This window comes from Anarhichas minor, unplaced genomic scaffold (genome assembly GCF_050575085.1).
Source record: "Anarhichas minor isolate MPS153535 unplaced genomic scaffold, ASM5057508v1 ptg000035l, whole genome shotgun sequence".
In the NCBI taxonomy this organism is placed as follows: domain Eukaryota; kingdom Metazoa; phylum Chordata; class Actinopteri; order Perciformes; family Anarhichadidae; genus Anarhichas; species Anarhichas minor.
Genome location: NW_027466481.1, coordinates 300967 through 313582, shown reverse-complemented (window position 1 = coordinate 313582; position 12616 = coordinate 300967).

The window sequence follows — 12616 nt, the reverse complement described above, 5'->3', positions numbered from 1 at the left end:
GGGCCTGCCACGGTAACACATCTCCAACATGTATGTGCTCATGAGACCAAGCAGAGATGATATTTCCCCGCAGAGTGAGTCTCTGGGGATCGACTGCAGCCGTAGCCAACACTGAAATCATTCCAGTAGCTTCCCATAGTCTCTTTAAAGAGAACAGCAGCCGCGGCTCAGCATGGGGGGGGGGGAGGGAGAGAGAGAGAGAGAGAGAGAGAGACAGAGAGAGAGAGAGTTCATCCCGGGGAGCCTGCAGCACGCAACAACACGACCACAAACGCTGACTTACTGCGAGAATAGCGTCGTGTCAAAGCCTGCCTCCTATAGTGCTGCATTTGTCATAAGCTTCCCAACTTGGTTCCTAATTTTTCATGTCCTGTCATACACCTGTTCACACTGAAAGCACAAAATGAAAAATGACACCGCTCGTTTCTTATGCAACACCACCCCATTACTTTCCCTTCCTGTTAGACAGCACTATTTAACGGTTGATGTGTCACATAAGTGTTTATCTAAGAAACTCGGAAGCACTTGTAGTAAGTAAAACACTATCGAACTGCAGATGGTACTAATGGCTGACACACAGACCTTTAATCTTATCTTGGCATTGACAACATCATGGTGTCAATATGGGCCAAGTGCTCAATATTTATTGTTGTCTTGTGTCTAGGAAGTGATCAGACTGCACTGGCAGCGTAATTATCAATATATCAATGAGCCATGTAATTACAATGGAGGGGTGGTGTTACATTACCCCGGATAAGTGCCAATAAACTGCAGACTAACCTTGTTGACATTTGTTATTACGTCATTGTTCCTGTTCATTAAAATGTGTTTAACCTATTAGTGTAACAATATTTGAGCAAAACTATTTTATTACAGCAAGAAAACGACAGCAGACGTACCCGGAAAAGAGGAGGAAGGGTAGCAGGCAGTGGGAGGGCGGGAGGGAGGGAATCTTTGAACGCTTCCTGTGTAACCTCGGGGGTGCTGAACAGACACAGACTACTGCCGAGTCACCATCACACGACCCTCGGGTCTGCTGGGGCGACGGAGTTTCTATCAACACGTTCACCAAAAGCCAGCTGAAACTAAAACCCAAGGAGGAGGGGGAACGTTTTGTTAATGGTTCTCTTATTGTAGAGCTCCCTTCACTTGGCTTGTCAGGATATTGTCAGAATAATATAATACCGAGATTACAGAATACAAAACTGCTCTTGTATAGTTTGTGTAATGATGACAGCTCTGGCATTATGCAACCAGATGAAGCTCTAGAAGTAAGGATTCATGTTAACGGGAATACCAAATGGGAAGTTATTCGTTTTGCACGTATTTGCCCATAAACAAAAAACATTTTTAAATAAAATAAAATGTTCACCTAATGATGGCACAATATGCAAAGTGAAGTGATAACTAAAGTTGCAAGAATTCATCCGTAGGGGAATGTGAATGTCTTTACCAAATGTCATGGCAATTGATCCAATCATCGTTGAAGATATTTCACTCAAAACCACCACACCACTATGTTGAATTAATGTCATTTACATATTACTTCAGGCAGGCAGGAGAGGAGGCTGAGCTGCATCAGTGACAAACGTTTGGGGGTCAAAAACACTTCAGGCTGAACCACAGGAACAAAGAGCCAAGGCTGAATCCATGACACGTGTACATGGGTGACTTTAGCCTCTGTGGCGCTGCCTTCGGGTCAGGTCTTGCTCAATTTCTCACTTAACAGCTCCGTTCAAACTGGCTGCAAAAAAACATTTGTTGCCGAATTATTTCTTTGGATTTCCAGCCTCACAAACGTTCCTCAGGCCACAGGATTTGGACAGAAACTTCAGTTTCCAGTTTCCTGCTGGGCTCAAATGATACGGTCCAGCGTAAAGATCTATAGCACCTCTTATCGTTAGTAATCCATTTATTCATATTCTTCATTTTGTGGTCGTCTTGAGAAAAAAACCCTCTTATGGTTCAACAGATTCTCACTCTGACCGGCAGCATCACATCATCAGCAAATGTTGTGAAAGACATTTGGTGCTTGGTCACCAGCCTGGATCTCATCCTATCATTTGCTCATTTTAGTTTTCACTTGCATGTTTGTGATAACCGAGTGACCAATTCACATTGTCCCGGCCAGGAGATTCAAGCATGTGCTTCCATTCCTTGTGGAGTCCGTTGGATAATGGCTACATAGTCGTGTCAATAAGTTGCTTTGTATTAGTTGCTCAGCTTTGACTCACATGCTCAGCTGCTGTTGAGTCAGTCTGTTGCTTGGCCACTCAGTCCCAGAAAATGTTCAACAGCTGGGCGTGTTGCAACACAAATACACAGATACAGAACCTTGCAATGAATTTGGGACATACATGGAGCCCACACTGTAACTAACTGCACTCCCTGAATAAACACAACAACATTTTTGGAAAAGCGGACAGAAGGGTCTTCAATATGCGATTGAAGGATTTATCCAGGACGTCAAGCTGATTCAGCAGTGAAAACAGGTTAAAACGATAAAGATAGAAGCGAACGCCTACAGATCAGAGTGAAAGTGAACCATCGCATCACCTGGAGAATCGAGACAAAAGACAAATGAATTAAGGAAGAACACGGTTCCTCTTTATCCACCGTAACAATCGTTGTTGCCGGCCGATGCTACGCTATGATTGGCCAATCTGCGTTCAACGGGCGGGGCTTGGCAAGGGACAGTTGATTCGTGGAAAAAGCTATAATTATAAACGTTATAATAATTTCCCACAGACCGAGGGGACATCATCAAAAGTAATTTTTGTTCAAAATCCAAACATATTGACTTTTCTCTCATGTTTGACAAAGAAATCATGAAATAATCCCATCTGTATGGAATATGCATTTTTATTTTCTCTCCATTAGAATCTAAAAACTTCAATTCCTGAAATCTACGTCTTTGAAAGAGGTTGCTGCATTAGAAATATATTGAGGGCTGTGTAAGCTTCAGTCCTCTTAGCTCCACCCTGCAGCACACAATTGGATTTCATGGCTCAAAAACAAACTGCCAAGTGATAAAGTCAAACTCCAGGCTTCAAATCCACACTCTCGTCTCAAATTCATGGCCGACAACATGTCGCCGTGTTCTGTAGCCTACAGACTGTGGTTCAGTAAACGACAGCAGTCAGTTAAAATAATCAATCAGTTCAGTTTATATCTTCATCAGTTTTGACATTTACCCAGCCTGCACTGCTCCCATAAAAGACACATAATGTGAAGGGAACAGAGGAGGGTTTTACAGCCATGTAAATATGTTGTGCATGGAGAGCAAGATTACTGTGTGTGTGTGTGTAGGTGTGTGTGTGTGTGTTATGGCTGATAACGTTATCATTCCCCCTGTAAGATGCACATGCATTATCAGGGATGTAACACGACTCATCATGGTGCTTTAAATAGCAGGTCGCAATATTTACTACATCTGACCCATTATGACTCGTAAATGGTATTTTCTGTATAGATGTGAAATGTGAACTACCAAAGCTCTGCTGCCTCCAAGCAAGTACAACTGCTTCATTTCTTATTATGAAGTATGCTGCTTACAATAAATCTGTGTTTCTTGTCTCTAACTTCAGACATTGTACAGCTGAAATCTCCTACATCCATCTCTGCACAGTCGATCCATTTTCTATTTCTATATGAGGAGTCAGCCGATTGGTTGGTCCTCCTCACGACCTCTGTAGAAGGAGACTCTTGAGGGCCATCTGAATGCAATGAGGCAGCCCATCACCCTCCGATTAGCCTTTCACCAGCCGGAGATACTGAGATGAGAGTGGGTGTTGGTGGTCTCTCTGCCTATGAATAACAAATCCTCGAGTGCATATGTAGGGTTACTGTGGCTGCTTCATTGCTGCAGGGAAAATATCAGCGTGCTCTCAATAAATACATAATACATAATACATAATAAAAACATTATATATTGATAATGTCTTTGTATGCAACTGGCCAAAAGGCTCAAGAGAAAATGGATAAAAAAATATTGTGGAACAAAGCCCTTTTCCAAACTGTTCTGGCATCTGTAATGAAGTGTAAATTGATAATAAATTATCAGTCAAGAGGGGGCTGTCGTTTGCCAATGCTGAAAGACTTAATTATGTAATCCCATTTTCTTTTTAGTGAGCAGAGAAGACGCCAGAGGGACTGGAAGCCTCACACACACACCAACACACGTGCAACATACAACGTGGCCGGCTAAAAGCATGCCGGCAAAAGATGGCAGGGAAAAACAGGGGAGCTAAATGAATCGTGACATCTCGGAGCTGCACCACGCAGTCCACGCTGCACCACGCAGTCCACGCTGCACCGAATAATCACACAGTTTTACCGATCGCCTGGGGATGGAAACATTGAGGGGCTTGGTCCTGTCTGGCATCTGGGACACGAAGGCCTGGATGCATAATGGAATGAGCAGTAAACGCCTTAAAGTCAACTGCACTTATAGTTTCACTGTATTCAATAATCTTGTTTTTACAAAGGATCAAATGAGTATGTCTGAAGAGAGAGGGGTCACTCATAGCGACAAAGAATTATCACCCTCAGCTCTATGGAGCTCTCTTGCATCTTTCACACTTTTTTTGTTCATCCTCACCCATTTCATCAGTGTTGTTTCCAGCCGCAGCAGGCAGCTGTTTTTAGATCTACTACACCGTCTCATTCTTCAGTAGAGCGCTGTATTGTATTGGGAATATTACATTTCATTTGTGAATAGACCTCTCAACTATTTACCTCTCAACTATTTACCTTTCAGAGAAGCGCTAGAGATCTCCAGTCACCACTGGAGGAGTTATAACCACATAAACCCGACTCTGACACGGCAGTAGTTCTTTCAACACCAGCGCATCACCTCCATTCACAAGTCACTGATAGCCTTGATCATTTATCAATTACTCTTCACTGCACTGTTAAAACTCAAACGTTAAGAGCATCTGATAAACTGCCCAAAATGGATTTCTCCTTTCACATCAGGCCTTGGCACTCGATGACAGGAGCGGGACGTTTTATTTAGTGGAAATACAAGACCCATTTAGCAGCAGACAGCTCTTGGCAGGAAAAAAGACAAGCGTTTAAGGGCTCCGAGAAGATGGATGAGGAGGAAGAAACCAGTGAGCAGTTCATATAGAGCACCGCCACCGTCGCCTTTAAACCACACCACACTAAAACGTCCTCTCAATAAACTAGCCTATCACACTCACACTGATTTTCTGGACAGCATGAGTTACCATCTTTTCTTCTGCTTTCTTTCTCTTCCCTTATGCCCAAAACGAGACCTATAGAGAGGTGCACATGATGAATCACGACTCATTTCTATCCCTGAGTTTGACTGTTAACTAGCATGTTCACATAAACGGATGTCAACGTTGTGGTTTTGTCACTGCATCTGTTTGTAGAGTAGTTTAACCACATTACTCATGTCCACACATGTCTGACAGCACCGTTAGCTGCGAGCCGCCGGCTCAGCCGTCACAATGTTGAGAGCCGCATGGGCCCACAACTTCACACAGAAGAAGGCAAAACTACCTGCTCAACACCAAACAGCAGACTGGCTTAGTTAGATACTATAGCTGGTAAAAATAATGGAGCATTTTGCAGCCCAAAAGCCAGACATTTCCCTCAGGAGTTGGTGGAGACCAAAACAGAGATAAAAGAGAGTGAGGAGGACTACAATGATTTAAACACAACTCCAAATAGATGCTACTGTTACTTCCTGTCTGCTAGATGTGTAACACATCCCCCATTTCAACTTCATACGGTCATAATATGTCAACACACTGCCACCGAGAGGCCAACACCCAAATAATACAGTTTTAAAGCAATATACAGCATCGCATTGTGACAAACAACACCTCTAAACTATATTTATATTCACCTCCTGAGTTTCTTTCTGACACGAAGCAAGATGGCTTCATGGAACAGAAATGATAGGCTGCTGTTCTGCTTGTGTTAAAATACCCGAGAGCCTTCAGAGTTTCCGGCAAGAACATATTGTAACGAGTCAAATAGTGAAAAGACTTTTCAACAGAGAACAACAAACATACCCACAGCAACACCAGGAAGCAGCAACAAACTCCACCAGGAAACAACGGGGATTTTGGGATCGTTCACTCCCACAAAAATGTATTTCAAATTCTAGTGTAGATCCAAAATATATCGGGCTGAATTTGGGATTAATGATGTACAGGACATCCATAATTTCCCCATTTGATGGCACAGTGGGGCCTTAAGAATAAGGTTTTTTAGAGGCCTCTTGATTTATTTACTGTAATTCAGTAAACAACAGAGCTGATATGAGCACATTTCTACTTTTCTTATTGGAGCTCTCAGTGCCTCAGGTACATTATTTTACATAAGAGTTTCTCGCGTTCAATTAAAGTTGCATCCAATTAACAGCTCGTTCGTTGGCTGCCAGGATGAGTCATTCCCGTCTCCAAATATAACCTCCGCTTTCATCGGGACACAGATTAACACACAGCTTCATGCATAAGCGATCATTCTCCAGCTAAGAGTTATTTCCATTATCAATAAAAAAGGTCAGATAATAGTTAAGAATGCATGTTACAATTTTACAGCCCCAGATGGCGTCTTCAAATGTCTTGTTTTGGCGGATTAACAGTCTAAAAACCAAACTTATTTTATTGTCACACATAAAACCAATTCATGTTTTGCGAGAAATAAAATGACTTAAGATTAATCAGATATTAAAATAGTTGTTTTTTTGTTACTAATTGATGAATTGTTTCTGTTCTTCTCTACAGAAACAAAGTTGTGCAGTTGAAGTTTATGTGATAAGATAACACGACACACTCATATGACCAAGATAAAGTTCCACTGGAAGTCGATAAATATGAATTATTAGTTGTCACCTAGTCTTGCAGTATTCATACTGTGTCTTTAATGCAATTTTGGTTTCATTGCCGAAGTGTTTTCTCCACTTTTCCTTCACACGTTTGCACACTGAATTAAATATTGACGCTCACTTTGACGGCACAAACGCTGCAGTTAGCGAGTGTGAGAGAGAGGAGCGTGAGTGATGACAGTCTGTGTCTGTGAGTGTTTGTGTGTGTGTGTGTGTGTGTGTGTGTGTGTGTGTGTGTGTGTGTGTGTGTGTGTGTACACACAGATGCGGGGGCCAAAGAGTGAAAAAGAAATGCATGTATGCAAAAGTGAGAGATTAATGCAGTGTGTGTCTGAGAGGGAGATGGTGATGATTAGATCAGTGGAATCCTCAGAGCTGCAGATGGCTGGTAATTCATTTCTATCTATGATTTCTCGTCGTGACGCACGCAGGGAGTTTTTCGATAGATTGTCCCTGAGACTCAGCGGTGCAATCCTGATCAAGACGGCAAGCTGACAAGAGAAAGCATCGCCGCCGAATGTGATGTGACGAGTTCCTTTCCTGAAACGCCACTGTACATATCCATTCTGACAAAAAAAACTAATCAGCTTAAGTTTGACATTCAGTATTTTTCCGAGATGCAGGCTGGAAGGAACAAAGCACAGCAGTCGTCTTGGTGAGAGAAGTTCTTTCTAACAGCAAAACTTCAGCAACTCCAGCAGTTTTGCGTGCTTGTTTTTGTTTTCCACGTTAACAAAGGGCATTTGTTCCTCACAATCGCCACTTGAGACCAACGGAAAACACGTCCATCTATACAATTACTCCTCGCAGCCCACTGAGATGCTCAAAAAAATTAACTCCTGAAGCACACAATGATCAAATCTGGCTTCGTCTGTGTGCTCAATCCACTGGATGGCCGCTAATATCTCCGTGGGAGAGTCTTTTCTGCTCTCATGAGTGCATTCAGGAGCGTTGCATTCTGGCTCGGGTCAGCACAGCCCACTCGCCTGCTCAGTTTGAAGATTTACCCCCACAAGACTCAGTCAACAAACACCTACGCTCATAATAAAGCGAGCTCAGACAGCAGGAGGAGATTACGTTCAGCCGTATGTTCATTTAAAAACAGCTCGCCAATGTGGAAAGAGTGAGACAAGATAGCTGATACAGTGACTAAAAATATATATATATATATATATATGTATATATATATACTGTATATATATATACACACACACACACACACACACACTAGTCTTTTTAAAGTGTCAACAGAAAACCCAAGAATAATGTCTCTTAGGAAGTTACACTCTACTCTATACTACTAGCATTCATTTTTTTAACTGAATTAAAAGTGAAATTGTTTTACCGGATTATGGATGTTTTGAACGTGGACGTGAAGGCTGTGCAGTAATTACATGACAAAGCTTTATGCCAAACCCTGAAAAAGGTTCAATTCTGCTAAATCATAATACTCACCACAACTAAATATTTAATGACATACTTTGTGTAAATGAACAGCGTTCCCTTTAGATCGTTGTGGAAGCAAGAGTTTTGAAAATAAATACAAAATTATGAAAAAGTAATTTTCTTGCTAAAATGATTTGTATCGGCTCATTTTTTTTTTAACGAGCACCTTGTGGGTCGGAGGAGTCAAAGGTTAAATCAATATCGTCCTCTGACACTAATCTAAATCATATAAACTCTTTGTGTAAGTTGGTTTAACCCCCCCACCCCTCACTGGGGAAGTCATTTAAACGTCCTCTAGACTGAAGCAGGGGGAGGTGGAGCATACTAATTTAGTATTCTTTTGAACTTCTTACACAAACGCACACACACACATACACACACAGTCTGGCTTCATCATGTTGACCCAGCCAAGGCCTCTTGTAGTAGCTCTGAATTTCAGCCATCAACCAGCCTTCTTCATTCGTCCTCATCCATCGTTTTTCTATCTGCTCTGGTCTGAGCTTCCAGGGGAGTCCTCCTGAGGCTGTGTGAAGGATCAATTATTCATGTATTGTTTTCTGGCCACAAGGGCGGAGGTGCCCGAGTCAACTCGCCCCTCAGCAGTGATGAATGTTTGCGATAAAAAACAACAACAACCCTCTTCTCACAGCAGCTTCAGTCCAGCTCCTGCTCATCTGCACCGACCACAGTGTGACATCTGCACAGAGTCACACAGGAAGTGACAGTTTTACTCAGCTGCACCATGTTTCTGCATGGCTTCAGGCCCATCCAGGCTGAGGAGATAACAGCAGCCTGAGAGGAGGGTGTGATGATTGGTTGTGAGGCTCACTGGGTCATAGCTCCTCCCCGGCTACAAAGTCCCCTTTGGGAGAATCTGCAGCCTAACATGAGTCACGTCATTGTTCTGCTGCTCGAGCATTCAGCGTGCACCGTCACCCTGGTGGCACCGAGGCGGCTAGCAACACCGCGTGACGTCAGAGCTCTGCATCCATTTTGGCTTTGCTCGCTGCAAAATGGACTAAAGAGGAGTCAGACTGAGGGCAGCGGAGAGGTGCAGTTCAAAACCCTGCAGCACGGCAGAGAAAAACGGTTGTGCAAAATGCAACCGTTTGGGTTTTTTCACTGCATTAGAAATTAAAACTAATGTGTAGTTCATTAGCATTCACCACAAGTGTCTCCACAAGTTAATGGTGTTGTGACCTGCAGTCATCTCAAAATGTCTCAAACTGAAGGTGTGTTTGTTAGAAAAGGACTGACCTGCTGAGAAAACGCAAAATCCCCAGTGGTGGAAGAAGTATTCAGATCCTTTAATCAAATAAAAGCATCACACTGTGAAAATACTCCACTACAAGTAAAAGTCCTGCATTCAAGACCTCTTAAATAAAAGTGTGTAAGTATTGTCAGCTAAATTTACTTAAAGTATCAAAAGTAAAAGTAATGATTGTGCAGTAAAATTCGCTGTCATGCATTATGTTGCATTTTAGTGCTGTAGATGTGCAAGGTTGTGCTGAAACGACTTATTTCTAAAAAGTCTACTTCCTATGAGACAGTCTATGAGTCTGTGACGATGCATTTTTTTCAGCTGATCCAAGAGGCTTTTTAAATTGTTAATTTAGCTTAAGAAGTAGGACGGAAATTTAAAATCACCACATTTGGGGATCCACGGTTTTAAGTGAACAGGAAGGGGCCGACTGTAATCTGAAAAGTAACCAAAACTGTCAGACAAATGTAATGGAATAAATACAATATTTGACTGAGATGGAGTAAAGACGAGATATACCTTTAACATAAAATGGAAAAACTGGAAATGTACCACAAATATGTACTTAAGTACAGTACTTGAGTAAATGTAGCCTACTTAATTACATCCCACCACTGCAAAAAAAGTAAAAAGCTGAATTCATTACGAAAATGTGACAAATGAATCGTGACAATAAGAAGAAATCAGATTAACATGATCTGTGCAATAGTGAATTATCAACTGCAAGACAACAACACTACTTCCAAAGGATATGTAGGCCAAACTCTCTCTGCAGACATCACTTCCACTGCAGACATTCTCTCTCAGTGAACACTGGGTTTCTTTTATGGTTGTTTCAATTAAACTGTTGCCACTACAAGCTTTGCTCCTGCTTCCATGTGCATCAAATCTATTTGTGTTTCAGCCGGAGCTGCGGTGAGTCTCATCCCATTACTGCACCGAACACTTGTCGTTAATTAAAGTAGTGGAGTGGAGAAGAGCAGCTGCTCTATTTAACAGGTAGTCGGAGTTCTTAATAATCTCTTTGAAGGTTTCTTCAAAGATTTTGTGATTAGGTACAAACCACAGGGAAATAGAAACCGTTCACATTTTAAAGAAAAATGACAACGTTTTTACGAAATATGCTTTTGTGCTTTCTTGCATAGTGTTGTGTGTCAAGTATGGAGTGAAGTATGGCTGCAATTAGCTTAGCCTAGCATAAAGAAAGGCAGGGGAAACAGCTGACCTCTCTCTCTAAAGCTAAAAAATATATCTAACAGCTCACATGAAGCTCACTAATTAACATGTGGTCATTCATTTAATCTGTGCACAAACAGGACTGTCAAAAGTTGTGGTTTTAATGGGAGTTACATGCTGTTTCCAGTCCCTATGCTAAGCTAAGCTAACTGCCTCCAGCTCCATACTTAACGCACAGATACGAGAGTGGTGACAATCCAAAACTACTGTTATAAACAGATCTCTCAAATATAAAAATCAAGCAAAAGAGGCAGGGCCAATGAATATGAATGCATTTGTTTAAAAGCAGAAGACACCTCATCTTTTATATAAGAAACAAATGCACTGTCAGTTGTTAATGGAGAGTTATGTGCTTGACACCAATTGCTGCTTCGCCCCACCAATCTGGGGACGACAGAGAAGGCCATCGATTATCTCTCAGTCTCTCAGTAAATCTTTAGACGAGGGGAACATCTCAGCGGCAGCATCACGAGCCAAAAACAGATCGGTCTAGAAAAACCATGCAGCTCAAATGAACCCGTTTCCTCGAAGCACTGATCTAAACGTTGAAACAGCTGCTAATTGCTGATCTTGACAACACCCTGATGGGGTAGTTGAAGAGGATATGTGCTCTACTGCACAGTTTTTTTGCTTTTTAGCTGTTATGCTAATATATATCCGGCTCCACTGCTCCCAGCTGCAGGGAGAGGCGAGTTGTAACTTGTGACGGGGCTAATCTCTGTGGCCCAATCAACAGGGGTAGCCTGGCAGAAAATTAGAACACCAGACATAGCAGCTCCCTCAGCTCCTCCTGGTTCCAAGTGGAGCTACAGTATGCTAAGCTGCGTGAACGTCAGCCTCACCTGCAGCACTGATGTCAAGTCGCCCTGCTTTTGTTGTGCTGAGCGACGGCTCAGGGCAAAGAAACATCATCGAAACATCTTTTCAATCTTTAGCCACAGACTGTGGAACAACATGGGCATGTTTTCAGTGGCATCATTGATTATGATGAGTATCTGCCATTAACCAGCTCAGGATGACGGGATTAGACAGCTTGTTATATTCAACCAACAGTCCAAACGTCCATATGAGCATTTTGAAAGTGACAAACGATTGATAATTATCAAAATCGTTGCTGGTTGATTTTCTACAAATGGCTAAATCGACTTATCGTTGCAGCTCTAGAAGGGATGTTCTGGAGAATGGATTTGGGTTTACTGTTTGCAGCAATCTAAATCGTTTTACCGCACCACTGCGAAGTTGAAGCAGGCATCTTTACCCATGGCTACAGCCTCTTTTGCTGTATGTTAAGTGGCAGCTCAATAGGATTCATATTAAAAGAACCTTCAATGATTTGCACTGTTAAGAAGGTCTGGGGTTCAAATCCCACGGCTGGCTTGGGCCTTTCTATGTGGGTGTGTTCTCCTGCTGCACAGGAACTAACACGTCCAACGACTCCAGCTCAGGACGACACTGCACAGGTGCAGAAAATGGACTGAAGGATGGATTGCAGAACCAGCACTGAATCACCACAACACAAAAAAATGATATTTTCCTGGAGAATGTAAGAGTGCATCGGAAATCAACTCAAGATCCAGTCACAACCAAAAGCAAAAAGCCAAAACAAAACTGTCAAGAGGGTACGTTTGATCGCTGTGAAGCCCTTTAAAGAGGAGCTGCTAAACTGTATGTCACGGTTAAGATGTTGCTCTTGTTACAGCCTGATTCCAGATAATTAAGAGGCTGAAAGTGTGGCAGGTTTTGAATCATAAATCTGATTTTTTTTTAAGCAAAGAGGTCTGTCAGTATAGTGCTGCAGGTTTGCATCA